Source organism: Tympanuchus pallidicinctus, unplaced genomic scaffold, assembly GCF_026119805.1.
Source record: "Tympanuchus pallidicinctus isolate F22 unplaced genomic scaffold, pur_lepc_1.0 scaffold1, whole genome shotgun sequence".
NCBI classification, from domain to species: domain Eukaryota; kingdom Metazoa; phylum Chordata; class Aves; order Galliformes; family Phasianidae; genus Tympanuchus; species Tympanuchus pallidicinctus.
In genome coordinates this window covers 102,280,017-102,298,014 of record NW_026294618.1, presented here as the reverse complement: position 1 = coordinate 102,298,014, position 17,998 = coordinate 102,280,017, and the positions used below count along the sequence as shown (strand labels likewise).

Sequence of the window (17,998 nt, the reverse complement as noted above, 5' to 3'; positions counted from 1 at the left end):
ACTTCTAAAAATATATCTGAACCTATCTAAGCATATCTTGCTTATTAGTGTACCTTGTCCTTTTGAACTACTGGAAGGAGTTCACTCTCTGAAGGAGGAATTGGCTGTTCTAAAAAGGACAGCTGGGAAACAAGACATCCAGTGAGCTTATGGCAAGCCGTGGAATGCTATATTTCAAGAATATCTCTTTTAATTTATTTTTTTATTCCATGATTTTAAATACAATGGTGATGGGAAAATGCTACATTTCATGAATTTCTGCTTTATTTTTATTTTTTATTTTTTGTTTTTCTGAGGCTTTAAATACAGTGTTGACTGGGAAAGGGAAGTTGCGCTGAGAAGGATTTTGCTCTTCAAACTGTACGTGCCAAGGTAGGTCTGGAACGGATGCTCATGGCTGAATTAATAAACTCTGACTGCAGAGGTTTAGAACAAGAATTCTGACAGACCCTTCACATGACAACACTAGTGGGAGTCACAGTAATATCATCTGCTGCTGAACATTGCGAGCATGTGAGTACCGTTGTGCCAAAGGTTAATATGCCAGTTTTATTTCCTTCTCTCTACAGCTATAATTTAAACGAGTTGCACACATAAGTGATGTTATATGCATAGGGGTTTGCATTAAGTTTGCTATGTCAGATTTGTTTATAAAAATCATATTTTGAAACACTTGCCCAGGGGCTCCATTCTGGGGAGCTGCAAGCTGATTCCTTTTAAAGAGGCAGCTTTCATTTTCCATGAACTTTCAATAGAGATTTTGGAGCTCTGAGCAGGGAGCTCTGTTTTAAAATTAGCACTTGCCCAGGTTTACAATTGTGTTTAATTACAAGGCAAGAGAGAGTTTAATCTTGTTTTACATGTGTGCCATGTGAACCTTCCCATACCTTACAGGTATCAGAATGACCCCTTGCCTCTCCTGGGGAAAATTGCTTCCCAACATTTTGGAGACCGTTTACAATGTTTTTGTTCCTATACTGCAATGTTAACATTGCCCATAAACCTAATAGTCGCACAGTAGTTAATAAGGGGCAGAAAGTTTTATAGTCTTTTCCACAGTTGTTAAAAGCCTGCTACTGTAATTTGGTCCTGACCATGCAAACCATGCAACAGCATTGGTTGTTGTGAAAAATAAGAGGCCCTATTTTGGTGTTTTCTTGGAAACCGATGGGAAAGAGAACCTCTCCTTAGCATCTAGCTGAATGCAATGAATTTGAGGGTTATTGAAATTGCTTGGTTTGTAATATAAACACTCGAGGGCTTGCCAGCAGTGTACCTTCAGGATGTATGGCTATTCTAGAAAAAGAAAATCATTTTTTATTTCTGTTAAGAACCCATTGTAATTAGTGGCACTATCTGGCAATGGACGCTTTATCAAATTGCCTTTCAGTTACAGGAAATGGGATCCATTAATGATCTTGCAAGCATATTTTTAGTCAGACTCAGCAAGAATCATTTTCTAGCTGTCTTTCTATGTTATGTAAACTAAGAGCATTTTCAAGGTCTCAGCTGCACTGCCCTGTGTGCCATTCAGAACAATTTTTACCTTCTCCAGCTAGAAGCGACCACACTAGTGGAAAAAAGGTACTTCTCAACATAAGATTTCTAGAATCAAACCTGCTTTGGAGATGGCTCAAATGTAGTTATGTTTGGACCCTGGGTATCTATTGGGTCCACACTTATTACGGTTCCTCAACACATCAGCAGGATGTAGGAGGGGTTGGAGGTGGGACAGAGTGGTGGCTGAAGGGTTGCCAGACAAGACCCAATTTGAAAAGGAACTGTTCTTCACAAATTTCTCCAAGGGAAGTTTCCACGACTCAGCCTCTGCTAATAGCTGATCAGTTACTAATTAAGGACATTTATCTCCTGTACCTGTTCTAGTCACGTGTGGAAAAGTTGTATAGCAATTATTACACAGCAGTGAAGAGTCTTAGGGGAAAGGAATAAAGAAAAGATCATTTGCTTCTAAATCAGAATATCACGAATATCACGAGCTCTCAAATGCAATGATATTGCATGCCATCTGAAAGGGGAGGGTTCTAATTATTTGGCTGGTATAAGTCTGCTTCAGTGCTTAAGATGCTGTGATTTCCTTTGGATGCAATCTTACCACCTGTGTTCCTGGGATTACAGTGATAAGTTTTGAGCCATCTGCAGAATTTCTAAAATGCCTTTTGCCTCAGATTAACAGTGAATACTTTGAGTACACGAATTACAATGCAGTGAGTACATAAACCTTTATGTTGATCTCCCTTGCCCTATCTAAGAAAGGGGCTGTGGGCTGCAGTGAATGAGCTTGGTTGGGTTTTTCACCCTCTGAAAATGGAGTCATTGGCTCAATGCTGAATTTAATGGGAGTTTTGAATGCAGTGAATGGATAATTTAGCACTGACAGAAGTAAAGGGTGTGCTGTTTATGGTGGGTGGGCACTTCAGTGAGAAATCTCCATGAATACAGACAAAGTTCCACTCTTACTCTCATGTGTGTTGGGACCCAAATTCAACACGATTACATTGCCACTGTGCTATAATAGAAGTCTAAAAAGGAAATGGTATTATTTGCTCAGTAATTTCTGACCCGTTGCATGACTGCATTACTGGATTCATTCTTAAACACATATATGGGAGTACCCTCATAATTAAACATCTAAAAATACAGCACTGCCATTTCTGGGTTGGTTTCTTAAGAGTGGTTGCATAAAAGTCTATCAAGATACTTGCTACACTGTTCTGTGCTCTTTTGGGGCTGAACTGTTACTGCAAAAAAATGAATTCAGCATTGCAATGGTTGCAGTGCCTTCCAGCTTCAGCACACTGAGTTCTCTGAACAGAGTATCAAAAATTCCCATCTCTGGCAGGCTTGATGCTGGCAGGGTGGGAAGTGGAAGCAGCTCCCTGTGACTGACCCTTCCCACAGTGCCTGGCTTCCTTGCATCTCAGGGCTCAGTGCGCCTGGTCTGCTGCCAGATGTTTTCTGCTTTACTATGTGGGTAAGCTAGAAAATCCTGTGTCATCCTGAACAAGCTGTGGAGGGGGATGGAGAGGGTGCTCCTTCCACAAGATGCTCCTGGGACTAAGTGCAACCCTTTGGCTTAGATTTGCCCCCAAGGTATGGTCTGGCTCAGCACACTAGCTCCTGTCAAGAAGTCAAACATTGCTCTGGAAAACAAACTTGTCTTCATGCGGTAAGTTTGTTCTGCTAAGCCTTGATCCAAAACCCACTGAAATCAACAGTGTTTTGAAGTCAATTTCCAGTGATTTCCATGGTCTGGAGATTAGATTTCACTGCCATTTGGATCTCAAAAGTTCCTGACCGCCTCACTCTGCCTCTTTATTTCTCTACCGCAGAACGAAGATGCTATTTAATGCAATGCTGTTTAACTAGGCACCGTGCATGGAAACTGGAGCTCTGTTGTTAGCCCCATTTCACAGACAAGGAATCTGTATCTAAATGATACCTCAAAAGTGTGGCAAAGCTGAGAGCAGAATCCAAGTTAAATTCCATAGATGCTCAGCCTTCTGGGCCTTGAACAGAGATGTCATACTACAACAAAGTACTTCAGCATCCTTTTCATTTGAAGATGTTTCCAAACATTTTTCCTTATCTTTTGCCTCTCAAAAGTGTTGGTTCACATTCATGTTCCTGTTCCATCAGGTTTCTTTCCTTTTCTCAGCTGCAATCATTAACAGCTGGTGAGTAAACTAATTATGGGTAAAAAATATAGCTGATGGAGTATTTCTGTTCTTGTGACTGGGGGAAAATGCTCCAAGAAAAATGCACTGATTTTTTCAAACCACAGTGGTGTTGTGTTTGGGTGCTTTTTTCCTGAATACCAAGCTGGCTGATGAGCCTCAGCACTCTTGATTTAGACCAAGGGTCAGGCTCCTTAAAAGGTAGACTGAGACCCTTCTTAATTTCTCCATTACTGAGGAAGTACCCATAGTTCAGGCAGCAGTCAGGGAAGGCTGTTGGGAGAACTACATTGCAGGTGACACTTTGGAATTGCAGTTCTTAGGCATTTATCAACCGCTGTATTTTCAGCTTGAAGGTACCAATGTTTTTCTGTGGTGTAGTAAATTACTGAATGTTTACATGCAATTAGGTGTGTGCCTATGGAGGAGAAGACACCAGGAAACAGGATTTTCCTGAGGTAGTTGCTAGTTCAGAGGCCCAGTGCCACTGCAGTAGCTGTTGTCAGGAAGGACTGAGTGGCAGTTCTAATTACCAGTGTCTACACAGGTTTCTCATAGGAAGATACAAGCTGTCACGATCCCTTGCCAATCACATGAGAACTGACCTAGGGAGAACATCAACGGAAGGTGAGTGTACGAGTCCAATAAATTCAGTCCCCACTGCATTAGCTTATTTTTAGGATTGTCCTGAAAAGACATTCAGACTGTATCATAAAACCTTCAACCGAGCAGAAAATATACAGAATGATGATGACTTTAAATTTGGGCTCATGCCCTCTGGGGCATGAATTCATAGTACTTTGAATATGATTTGATAATGTACTGAATGCTTAGGGAATGCAGAATCTCTAGATTAAAGTTCATAAAGACAAAGTATTTATATACAGTGTCGGTGCTCTCCTAATCAAAGAAAGCAAAATAAATTTTATTCTTAAACTTACTGCAAGTATAGTTATTTTTAATTTATAATAAAATCATGGTTTGTCTATAAGATATTTCTCAGCAATAGAATGCTTAGCACATAAATTTATGCGTGCAACTGATATTTTTTTTTCTGATTTTCACCTTCTTCCATTGAATGTATTAGAGACTTGTTCATGAACATAGTTTAGACAATACACATGTCACAAGCAATGATGAATCAAAGAAAGAAAGCATCCAGAAAGGGAAGCTAACTAGACAGGTAGGCCCTCATCAGCATCACATTCTGTTCCGTAGCTACAATAACAATAATTGAGTCAGACACATGGATTTTAAGTGCCTCTTAAAGAGGAAAGTTAGGGAGAGACACTGTGGAAAGAAAATTATATGCTGAAATGTGGCATCTCAGTTTTGCAGCTGCCAACCTTGTTCTGTCAGTAGCCACAGCTGTTGCCTTTTCTTCTAAACTTAGCAGGGGGTGGGTGAAACTAAAGAGAATCAGGGCAGGCACTGCAGCTGATAAAGAGGTGTGGGGCCAAGTCCCTCTGTGGAACCCAAGGAAACCTTTAATTAGTTTGAGCTCTTGAGAAATAGGTGTTTTGCTTGAGTGGGAAGAAGGTTACATTTGGGGAGATGCATGCCTGCCCCATGGATGGGTGCATCCTGGGTATGCTCAACAGCAGCCCATCTTGCCCCAGTTCATTTTTTTTTCTGGTTTTGCTGTATTTCCCCTTGCATTTTGTCTATTGTGGGCAGCAAGCTTTCTCAGTGTTAGCTTTCCCAATGGCTGAAAGAGGACATTTGTCAAGAAGAGCAGGAAATCTAGTCTCTAGTTTCTGCTGCTGACTAAATACGGTCTGTGAGCATGTGTTCCTCAACCTCAAAGCCAAAGCTCATGCATTTCACATCTGGAGTGATGCAAAATAAAGCCTTGTTATAGCAGGGCTTGGTATCACTAGAACAGTTCTCAGTAAAAGTATATCAGTATTCTTACTGCATTTGTGTGTGTTCAAGTGTCATTTTTGGGCAACATCAGACTAAGTACGAGCATTAACTTCCATTTTTCTACCTGTCTTTGGAGTTGCAGAAAAGAAATTTGAAGACATGACCCAAAATTCAGAATAAAATCCAAAGGCAGAAACAAAGCACCCACCATTTCTGATTTTCTTCTTCATTGCTGTTTTTTAAATGCAGTTTTATGCTTAAAAACAAGTTCTCTGCTTTTTGATGCGCTGGCTTGGGATTTGTGAGTGCTTTCTCATTTCTATGTGACAATCACCTGCCAGCTATCCAGATGATGTGGGGAGCTGAATAAAATGCAGGCATTGGTAATGAAAAATGTGTGTACCCCCAGAGCCACATGCTCAATAGCAGTCTTGGTGAAGCAACAAAGTGTGCTTAGGGTGCAAGGACTGGTGATGTAGCACTGGAAGACTCTGTAAGACCACCAAACCTGGTGCGTTTTTGTCCTATTGGAAGTTTTGGGGCAGTGTTATCTGCTGGATGTCTTTCAGCTTGGTGGCGTGTAGCTGGCTCCTTCCAGCAGAGAATGTGGGAGAGATTTAACTTGAGATGTGAATAATCAGAAGAAAAATGGAATTATAACATAGCTGAGAGTAGAGATATAACCTGTACTTACATTATGTGTCAACCTCATCAGGGGATAAAATACTCTCAGCATCAGCCAGAGTAAGGCTCAGTGATGCTGACCTGTTGGGTGAGCCACTGACTGCAGAGGAAAGTACTGAGGAAGGAGAGAGAATGTGGTTGTTTGTGTCATACACAGAAAATTCAGCCTGCGTGCCAGATGATACACTTCCATCTGGTGAAGCTGAAGATGCTGTGAACGGTGATAGGAGGAAGGGGACCATACCCCAGTTAGGTTTAGGCACAATATGTAGTTGAATGAAATAAAATATTTCTTAAGAAATGATTGATGGAGCCTAGAGCTAATAACTTCTGGGGTAATTTTGTCACTTTTATCTTCAGGGCGGAGATCGCTACATGCCAAGCTGCATTCCTTCATAGCATCTGAATCATTCTTATTGTCTCCACAAGCTGAAAATGAGAAACAGACTGGCAGGAAAGTTAAAATTTTCAAGGTGGAAAGAGTGGGGAATAGCATGGTTTTATTTTTATTTTTTTCTGAGATTAAAAGTTCCTGCTGCGTTTTTGCAGACAATGATACACTGGGTTTTATGATTCTTCTATTTAAAACAAAAGTAAAGTTTCCTATATTTTGAAGAGAAGTAAGAGCACCTGAAAAAAAAAGGCTTGCTCCAATGCTGTCTATAGCCATCCAGGCTTTCTGTGAGCTGCATGGGGAAGAAATATTTCCAAGGCACCAGTGATTGCCATATCCTGTATGCAAAAAGATTCCATAAATGTCTGAAAACAGATGGAATGCAACTTTGGAGGAATAAATGGATTTTTAATTTTCTGAACATTTTGGATTCCATCTGGTTGAAGTAACTAAGTGACCTAGTAGAATACTTTTACCTTCCCTGTATAATAGATAGAATCGCAGCCTGCATTGCTATTGACTGACACATTCTTCCCCAGTAATACAAGGGTTTTACTTGCTCTTACCTTTGCTTGCTTTTAACTCTTTTGACTACATAGTGAGGTGCTTCTCTCTCTACGTGTCAGATCTACATGGTGAGCCACCCTCAGCTCACCGTTTGGCCTTGCTGGTAGCAAGGAGGAGCTCTGAAGCACCTGGCTAAGCCCACCTGACAATAGCTGGAGCCTGATGAGATACATATTGTACACATATGTCCTCTTTTATTTTGCTGCAAGCATTGATGCATGTCAAAAAGAAAAAAATTCCTAATTTTCTGTCATGTTTAAAGGCAAAGAATGAGTAGAGCTTTGCATGCAGATACAAACAAGGTGTAACATTCCTGTTTACTGGTCTTTTTGTTATGCCATTTAGAATGCTGTTAAACAAATAAGAATAAATGCATGTGTTTTTTGACAGGAAATGAGCATTCCTGCATGAATAGGAAGTGCAAGCAACTTGAACTCACAAGAAAGAAGTCATAAAGTGTACTACTCTCTATAAAAAGGGGAAGACTTGTGGAAAATACACCATTTTTGTGCCTGGCTCAGTGAAAGCTAGAAAGCAAATCTCTTCACACTCCTTGAGAGAGAAGGTGGGTCTTTTGCATCGCTAATATTAAGCCCGTATTTACTAGCTGAACTCTTAATGAAGCTGATTATTTCAGATTGCTGTTCAGAAGGTTATTCTGAGAGTATTTCCATGCTAATAAGTCCGTAAGCAATAGTTAGTATGATAGTAGCAATGTGTTTGGAATTATTTTCATGCTTCTTGGCACTTTGGAACATTTCTGAGCATTCTTGCTATGGATGTGGATGAAATTTGGAAAAGAATGGGGAATAACAGCTCTCTTTATTTGTTTTAAGGGACAGTAGCGAGGCTGTTTTCCAATTCTTGCAGCAAGTCTATTTGCCTTCCTGTAGAAACCCTTGCATTTTAAGATCCCAAGTTTCAGCCTAGCCCAAAGTCTGAAATCACTGTAAGATTTCACTTCTGCCTGACACATTAATGCTATGTAAAAAAAAATGTGTTTGCTCTGTCCTTAATAGGGCAAAATATAGCATTTGCACTGCAAATAACTTTTATATAAATCTTTGGTCACTGTAACCCCGTAATTCAAATGAAGCTTGTTTCTTCTCCCTCAAATTAGTGATTCTGAACTTCTAACAGTTGGCAGGAACACACACTGATGCTGCCAGGGAAACTCTGGATCCAGTGAAGTCGTGCTTTATGCATCTTTTGCTAGGATCCTGTAATAACCTCGCCTTGTATGGCATCGAGACAATTGAATTCTCTCTTGCTTTATACACTTACATAATTGCATTACATTCTCTGAAGCCTTTTTGCTCCCATAAATGATTAAAACTGCTGTTGCACAAATTTGGACTTGGGAGACATATTTAAACCTCCGTACTCAGAACGGGAGTCGCTGAGACACTGATAGCTGCAAGTGCTGAGGGTTTGTTGTTTTCTGATTTTCTGGCAGTTTAGATTTTGTGAAAGAGAAGTCTGTGCCCTACTAATAGTGCTGATCACGTGTTCTCTCATTTGTGTAATTGAGAGAATTAGCAATATAATGAAAACAGCTCCATCTAAATAAGTTCTGTACCCGCAGTTAATAAAAGAGTTTCTACCCTCAGAGACCTGGGATTCCTCTGCAAACTCTTTTAGTTAAACAAAGCATTCTGTGTACCTGCAGTTAATGGGATATTTATTTTTTCATTATTCATGAAACAATTTTAATGTCACTGCTGATTTTCCTGGTAGGATGTTCAGCTCCAGCATGCTGGAGCTCATGCTGAGTTGTAGCTGAAGATGTCATTCACAATAAACATGAGCTGCTGTGACAATACGATGGCAGAAGGTGAAGAATCTCTTTTCTTGTGCAAGGACGTGCATGTGTCTCTGTGTCTGAGAGGGAGAGAGAGATTTGATTGTGTTTACAAGATTCATTCGAGGCACAGCAGGCAGTAGTCACATTCTAATATTCACCTTAACAGAGATAATTTGATTTTCAGCCCGGTTATCATGCTTTTAGACATAACGATACATGAAAATATATGCTTTAGCAGTGCATTTTAAGCAAGGTTGCACACTTTAAGTCGGAATATATTAGAGGTGAGTGTTGATTTTAACAATTGCAGAAGTCCTGGAAAGCACAGTTTAGCATTCAGCGTAAGTTACAAAAATATCAAAAGGAAACCAAATTCTAATGGGTTTCCTCTGGGTAACTGTTTCTGGGCTAGACTCAAAAGGATGGATTTCCCTGAGTTTGAAGTCTCACAAGGTGTATGTCTTTATCCCATTTGAGAGCCTTAGGTACTAATGGAATTTCTTTTTCAAGTCCCAGGTTGTGTCCAGACTTGAAAATTAAGAGTTAGAAAGTTCCACAGCCTGTCTGAGCTTTACGCTGGGAGGAAAATGAGCTACCTGAGCAGAGGATGAATGTTGTCTTGGGTCACCATCAAGATCGTGACCTGCCTAACTGATGTGACTCAGGGGAAGAGGTAAGTCAATGTTCATCAAGAGCACATCCTCATTTACTGTTTCCTGGAGTAGCGTGAGAGATAAGGGGATTTATCAGCAATTTAATTATAGTTGTAACACACTATAGTTGTAACATTCTTTATGCAAGACAAAAAGGACTCTTCTGTTTGCACTGCAAGATTTCAAGCTCAACTGAAATCTAAAGAGTATGGATGAGGTTGGGCATGATCTTGTGAATCACCTAATGCATGTTTGCAACAAACAAAAGCCATCATAATTCTCACAAAATCAACAAAGGTGAGCGTGTTTATACGTATGGGGCATTTGGCCCAAATCCAGCTGAAGCCTTTGCAGTATCACACCTCTGAATCTTCTGAGGTTTTCTCAGAGTCATTAATATTGAGGCTGTATGCTACCCAAGGCAATTATCCATTACTGCTTGGTCCTGGCCCAGGAATTATTCCACGACATGTTGCCTCATTAAGTGTAATATAATGGAAAAACAGAAACAAACTAGAAACTAGGAAAATGAGGATGGTAAAGGGAAAGAATGTGAAGGATACAAGCTGGGCTGTGTTCCTCTGGTGGTGTGAATTGGTGCAGCGCTATCACCTCCAGTGAGGCTCTGCCAGCTTATGCCTCACAATGCTCTGGTCCATGATTATTAGAAAAGTATGTTGTTGATATGCTCTATAATGGCTTCCATTACCAGCCCATGCTAAAAGAAGCAGCTGGTGAAAGTTATGTTTATGTTCCACAGATGGATCAGCAATGGCAGATACATAGCTCCGTGTCTGGTAAACAGGTGTTTAACTTTATATTTCCTAGCTAGCCAGAAAAAGTCAGAACCTTGGTGAGGGGTGTAGACAAAGGAGATCAATTCAGCTGTTGAAAAGGAAGAAACAATTATTTTTGGTTGCACTTTATCATCTTCTTTAATGGTGAGTGAGCATTCTGAAATGATTCCAGACTTCAGTTGAGCCTCCGTGATCTAACTGTTTGGGAGGGAAAATTAGCAGAGGGTCACAAAGTCTGAAGCTCCTTCTTGCAAATGGAGCAATTCAAATGATACTCCTGCACCTCCTTCCTTTCCTGCCTGTATTCGGCAGGAGAGGGAAGTGCTTTGGCTTCAGACAAAGCAAAATGGGCTGATTATGCAGTGAAAACTTCCTGTACCAAAGGAGCAACTTCACCAGTTGCTGCTGTGCAGAATAAGACTTGTTGAAATTACAGCTGAGTTTAGCTATGCCTTTGCTGGGAGGTGGAAAATATAATCCTTTTCTTCAGAAGAAATGTTTTGCAAACTGTTTCCAACACCTGTAGATTTAATACTTACGGGGGCACAGTCAGTGCAGAAGGAGAACAATTGCTTTTCAGCTCACTCAAAATTGAGCATTTATTTTGACCATGTTTATTCATTTCTGATTGCTCAGAAAGCCAAAAAACAGCTGGAATTTTTTCTGGCCTCTGCATGATAAATATTTCTAGATGGAAGAATCACAACATGTAAATTTCTGGGTGAATATCATTGAGCCTAAAATTCCTTAAACTCTGAGGATTTGGGAGCATTTTCACTGATACCCAGTGGTGGGCTGAGTACTCATTAATAACTAATATTATGATTCCCTGAATCATAGTGATCCAGATTCAGCTCTTCTGGTTGCAAATCAGGTTATTATTTTACACTTTGACCAGCTCTGGGGAAAGCTCCTTAATATGTAATGCAAAGAAATAGCCTAAGGGAATAGAGCAGCCTGGCAGCGTGTGCCTAAAACTCTCCCACACTGCTAACACATGTTCATCCCACTGGCAGAAGGCTGAATGCATGCTGCTGTCTCTTTGCAAGCAGTGGCCCAGTGGGCATGAGTGGTTCTCCAAGGCAAGAGCTGACCCAGTGTGCAGAAAGAGCAGCTGGGATAGCCGAGGAGCCCTGGGTAGGTCTGAAGAAAAGTTCAACTTCAGTGTTGTTAACTCATTATCACGCCTGTTTTATTGAAACCAAACCCCTCAAGGAGGCAGCGTTAGAATCAGCGTGTTACATTGGGAAGGTGCCTGTTCAAATGAAGTGTGAGCAGCGTGTGTTTCCATGCTTCTGTTGTAGATGTAATATATGAGGGAATAGCGAGAGCAGCAGGTGTTGTCAGAATTTATGGAGGAGCAGCAAGCACAGGCGGCAGCCCTACAGGAAGAGCAGTGACAGTTACTGCAGTGAATGATCTTGAGAATTACGAAGCGGGGCAGAGCCCCAGCTACCCTATAGCCTGGTCTTCGGGCAGGAACAAGCAAGACATTGATTCTAGGCTTGCATAGCCAACTCAAGCAGTAAGACTAGCAGCAATCAGGACAACCAGCCACCCAAGACCTGCGCTGAACAAGCGTGGTCCGTGCTGTGCATGCTGATCTCTGAGCAATGGTACTGCTGCCGACTATAAGAGGTACATCTTGAACCAGTTGGGAATCCCAGAATAGAAGTACTGATAAAGGCTCATGGAGGAATTTAACTACCCAGACATCTGTTGAGTAACAAATACAGCTGAACATGCATCATCGCAGAGGTTCCTAAATTACAGTGAAGACAACTTTATGATCCAGAAAGTAGAGACTCCTGAGGAGAAGCCATCCTGGATCTACAGGAATATATTAATGAAATTTGCAGATGAAACTTCACAAGTGCATTAAAAATATAGCAGCTCTGTGACTTCAGCACAGCATCGTATGTATTTAGAGTGGACTGTCTTCCACATCCATTTATTAATTTTCACTATTTCATAAGTTGGTGACCTCAAACCCACTTTCTGCTGTCTTTAAAGCTGTTTTCATCCTCCTTCATGCCAGATACTTGATATCTATGGGCTCTTAACTAATATACTCTGCAAACATTTCTGTTGGATGATGTACTGCTCATGACAGAGACCCAGAGAATTAGAGAAACTGACAGATAATAACACTATGCAATTCAGTTCAAAAATGCAAAAGCATACCTTTCGCAGAAGAAAAACAGTAAGAAACAAATGTTGTATAGTACAAGGTACCTTAAGACACAGAAATATTGAAAAGATAATAATGAACAGCAAATATGGCATGAGTTTTCAATAAGGCACAATAGCAAGGAAGGCCTATAAATTTTTAGAATACAAAGAGATATTATGTCACAGGGTAAAGTTCAAATAGGGCCTTTTCCCCTCCTTGTTGGTATCAGGCAATGCAAAATAGGCTGTGCAATGTTAAAATGAGCAACAAAAAAGGTTGTGCTGATTGTCAAGATGAACTTCTGGCAGTAGAATGTGGGAGTTTATGAAAAATCTTCTGAAAGTTTTGTCTTACAATGATACTAAGGAGCAAAAAGAAAAGCAACCCCAAATCCTGCTGTGTTTGATTTTTTTATCCTAAAATAAGGGACTCCGTGAAGTCCTAAGGGAAAGATTTCTCTTGAAATTTCTCACATAAATCAGCTAGTCTTTGCTATCCTCAAAGAAAAAAACAGCCCTGAATGAATCCTGCTTCATTCCTCGGATTCAATACATGGATAATGCAGGTTTACTCTCTAATGATTCATTTCCTTACATCTGGAGAATGTGTCTTTTGAATTTGGGGTGAAGGGTTGGGGGGGGGAATGAACGTATTTTTTTTCCTCTTTTGCCAAGTTTTAATTTGATACATTCATTTCTCCATTACTATTCTGTCCCAGCATTTATTGTCTCCAACACTGCAGCAAAACCTTTTTCACATCTCTTCGGGAAAGTAACGTTTCAATTTACGTTTGTAACAGCAAGGTACGATCTCAGTGGCCTGGTAACCTTTGTAATCTTCCTGTTAATACACTGTTCATTAGCTTTGTGATGAAATATGCCCGTGTTATAAATTTTTCCAGAAAAGAATAAAACTTTTCTCTTGTCTGCATTAGCCCTGACATCTGCTATAGGGCATACAGAGAAGGAAATCTACCTCCGAAAGTTATTCCCATTCCCATTGTATGAAGACTATTATCAAATAGTTTCACTCCACTCAATCAAAGACCTTCTCAGCATCTAATGTTAATAATGCTCATGGACTTGAGCCTTTGCTTCTTCTAAGATTTTTGAGTCCCCAAAGCATCTCCTAAAAGGTTACTGAGAGGTCTGGGAGTGTTCAGTTCTTTGATCAGAAGGAGGCAAGAGCTCCTTTTAGTCTTAACATTCAATTTCTGTACTCTCACACACACACACACACACACACACACCAAAAAAAGAATAATTAATCTCAGGAACATGGAACTCATTCCAACAAAAGCAATAGTGGAAGACTTTTTTATCAAAGGCGCAATCTAAGAACTACCTTTGCAAGCAAGGAATTGGAAGGAGATGATAAAATGAATGAGAATCCCTCTCTGGTTAATAATTCTGTCTGAATTTTGGTTAGAATTGGAGTCAGACAAAAACAGGTTGGACACAAACATGTTATCAACAAGATAGCAACACTGATATACAAACCAGCAGTAATGAACTGTCTTTACAAATCCAGGGAGGCCTTCTAAAGAAAGCCTACCAACACCTGCCTGAAGGCTCTTCTTGCTTCAGGCTGGATGGATTTTCCTTGCTGTTCTCAATCAAAGTTAATTTGTAATCTACAAAAACCGTCTGCTGTTAAGAGGCAGAAGCAAAACATAAGGGTGAAAAAGCAGCAATGGAATCTCTGTCAACCTGAAGCTTCAGCTTTTCTGTCTGCTGCACCTAAATAGGCAGACTGAGTCACTCCAGCACTAAAGTGGAAGGATAGGACAGAAAGAAAAGTCACTTGTGGATTGCCTTTCTGTAACAGAAAGAACACAAAGCTCTGCATTGGCCCTGAGCAAGGTGACTAACTTGAAAAGTACTTAGCTGAAACTCTTTCCTGGAGCATTGATTCATGCCCTCTGCTTCAACAAAGCCAGATTACAACGATTTGCCAGCAATTTTGTGGCTGCAAAATGCAGAAAGGTATTTTAATTACATTTTCCCCTGTGATCAGTTCAGTTGCCATATTCTGTGGTTGAAATCTTATTGGAATGCTTTAAATAGAACAAAGACTGCTTCCGCAATTCTGCCCCATCATCCTTCCTCTCCCTCACCCAAACTGGTTCAGGTTGTTTGGATGGAAATGCTGCTTTTGTCTAAAAGCCTTTGCCTAGGAAGTGACCGCAGATGAACAGTGCCAACAGGAACTCTTCACAATCACTGATTGGGCTTTTGTCAGTCAATGTGCATTTCCCAAAGGAAGTGAACTGAAAAATCTGAATCAAGTTTTGAAGCGAAGCAGTGTGAATGGCCTCAGAGCTGTCAATATGCTGCGTTACTCCAGCTGAGATTTCTGAACTTACATTATTTGTGAATCAGCTGTTTGCCGATCAGGGGAATCCAAATTCTCATGGTTTTACTTCTGAAAAAGACAGAATGAAGGTTTTTTACACGTTTTGCCTTGTGATCAGCTCTGAAGCCATGCCAGCAGGTAAAATTTCAACTCGGTCTATGCAAGATGGTTCTTCATCCACATGTACTCACCCTGAATGGGGATAGTATCTACAACTTAATGGCCCATCTGGTGGAGGTGATGGTCCCTGATCAGGTGTCCTCTTCTTTTAAGTCTCCTGAGTTTCTTAGTGCAGTGCTTTACCTCTTTCTGTCAAGTAGCACAAGCCCTTGTGTTACCTTCCAGAGGTTGATGCTGCTCCTGCAAAGTCAGAAAGAAGTGTTTAATATCAGATGCTAATTCCCATGAGAAGTTTTGTGGAAGCAGGACGCGGATTTGTTCTGAGGAAAAGGAGTGGGGGAGGAAGGACGGGTTGATTAGGTCCTCTTGGTTAGATTGGATCTAGTTCCTATCTTGTGCTAATCCACCCCAGACTCCTGGCGGAGAGATCCAAAGCAGCGTAAAGCAGATAACAGGAGAAGGCTGAGGGGGCTAGTCAGGGTGTTTGTAAATAAATCTGGAACCTGGGATCTGCAGCCTGTTTGGTTATGGTTTTGTGAAAACACAATTACAGCATAAAATGAAAGCAGGCTGTGCAATGAAAACAGGAGGAATGCCATCAGCCAGGTTAGCTTGTACTGCAAACCACCCTGGTCAATCATCTGAGATGAATGGAGGTATCCGCTGAATAACCTCACTTTGCAACTTTTATGTGAAGGCTTGATAAATGAAGTCAGGGAGAGGTACAAGAAAGTGATTAAAACCAGCCTGCGCAAAAGGCAATGATAACCTCCCTGAGCTTGGAACTTTTTTTTCCCCTTCTGCTTGAGTTTCTTGAATAATTAACCCTTTCGTCTTACAATGTCGGTACACAAACATTTGTACATCGGTCTGAAACAGCTGCCTCCTGACAGACAATTTGTCACTGGTAATAAATCAGACTCATTGGCAAGGCCAGCCACTTCCAACAGGGATGCTTCCATCCAGGTACCATGAACTGGAGACTCATAGTGGCCTAGATGTGGCAGAAGACCTTTTCCAAAGTTTAGCTCCGTTGTTTCTGGTCCCTGGGCTCTCTAAGCTGCTCACTTAGGCACCTGCTGTTAGACACTCTCCTGGGAGAACATGCCCCATGTCACACTGTGGTGATGCCATTCTGTTGTTGTAGTGGGCTTGGATGGGATATTATTGTCATTGAAGCAAAAAAGTAAAGGCAGTCCTGGAGTTACTGTCATGTAGGGCTCAGAATTTCTCCTTGGGAGCATGAAACCATCATCTGCTATCTTTTGCTGTAAAATTGGTTACTCACTGGTGGGATGACTTGGGCATGCAGAAAAGGATCTTTCCCACATGCAACATAAGATATCAATAGATTTTCTATTCTTATAGTCCATTGTGCTCCTGGGTGCTTGCAAGGGACCAGCAAAGGAGTGTAATGAGCAAACTCCTGACCATGCTTGATCAGAGGCTGCTTGTAGTTTGACTGCTTCAGTTTCATCTGCCCAGCTGCATTAGGATACTGAATCAGTCACTTCCAAAAACACCCAGCTGTCTGAGATGTGGTCTCAGGTGAAGATCTAGAAGTGAGCATTAACAGAAAACACACAAAAGCTTTCTTGCATGTCAAGAAAGAAATACGATAATAGGCATTAGGCTTTTCTTTGGGGGAAAAATCCCTAGACTTAACCCAAAGAATGGCACCAGTACCACTGCCTGTATTGAACAAAGCTGTGTAAACCCTCGCCGAGAGGCAAAATCTCAGCTGAGAATTGTCAACAGAGCTTTTACGACAGCCTGAAAATTAATTGTCCTCTCAAATGGCAGTCCTCAATTTAGGCATAATCTCTCCTGCATTACTCAGGTAGCTATTGTGAAGTATCACCCCGCTTGCTGCTCCCGCTGACAGTTTCTATATCCCTTCACCACGCCTACTGGAAGGAAAACAATCACATAAATCCCTCTTTCGGGGCATGCTCAAACTCGTTTCTTATTGTGGGGCAAATTTATGGTCGCATTTGCTATGTAATCTTTAAAGGGGACTGGCTGGTGGTTGAAGGTCTAAAATTACAGATGACCTGGGTGTAAGCAAAAGTGGATTTGTTAAAAAAATCTGTGTTTAAGGGAGGAGGGAAGGGGGGGTGAGAGAGGAGAGCTTGATGTTCCCTGTGTAGTTTATGACCTTTCCTTTAAAAAAAAAAAAAAAAAAAAAAACCAAACCAAAAAAAACCCTCTGAGAAAGGTAGAAAAGCAATTTTCAGTCTGTGTCTCTAAATTCTGTTTACCCCGCTGCCTTGCTGTGAGCATGCCCAGTTGGAATGATTTAGCACTCTGCTGATGACTACCAACGGAAGGACTCCATGTGAAAAGGTAGTCTGCAACGGCTAATGGGCTCTTGTTTCAAAGGGATGCTGTGTGTACATTACTAGTGTATGGAGAAGGTGCAGAAAGGCCTCAGCAGACATTAGGAATGGAGTGTTGTTGATGATGAAAAGGCACTTTGCTGTTGAGGGAATGGTGGGAGAGAAAAGGCGTATCTGTCTTTTTGATTAGAAATGCATGCTTTCTTTCATCATCTGAGCTGAAAAATTGGCTTCTGCTCTTGGTTTATGAAACCATTTTTCTTTTCCCTTCTTTCCCAGGTTTGCAAACTCTTTAATAAATTAGTTACTGTGAGGTGCATGGGTGCAACAATCACCTTAGAGGCTTTTCCCAAATGCATCTTTAATATTTTATAAGTATTTAAATGGATTTATTCAATGTGAACAGTCTGATTTATTAACACTGGCACTCTGGCAAGGAAAGGGGGTTCAATACAAATTATGTTGTGTCAGAAATTTTTAGCAGCTAGATCTCAATTTACCAATGGATTCTCGGAAGTCAGGAAATAATAGGACCTACCCCACGTTAATAT

General features: G+C 40.9%; 1 long non-coding RNA gene across 1 annotated transcript in view; it reads left to right on the top strand.

Moving 5' to 3' along the window:
- LOC128076332 (uncharacterized) overlaps nucleotides 1-17,998 on the top strand; it is an 81,579-nt gene continuing 63,581 nt past the window's right edge. The window contains exons 1-4 of the long non-coding RNA XR_008204352.1: nucleotides 1-372; nucleotides 4,243-4,326; nucleotides 7,597-7,771; nucleotides 9,521-9,683. This is a non-coding gene — a long non-coding RNA (uncharacterized LOC128076332). The remainder of the gene's footprint in view (nucleotides 373-4,242; nucleotides 4,327-7,596; nucleotides 7,772-9,520; nucleotides 9,684-17,998) is intronic.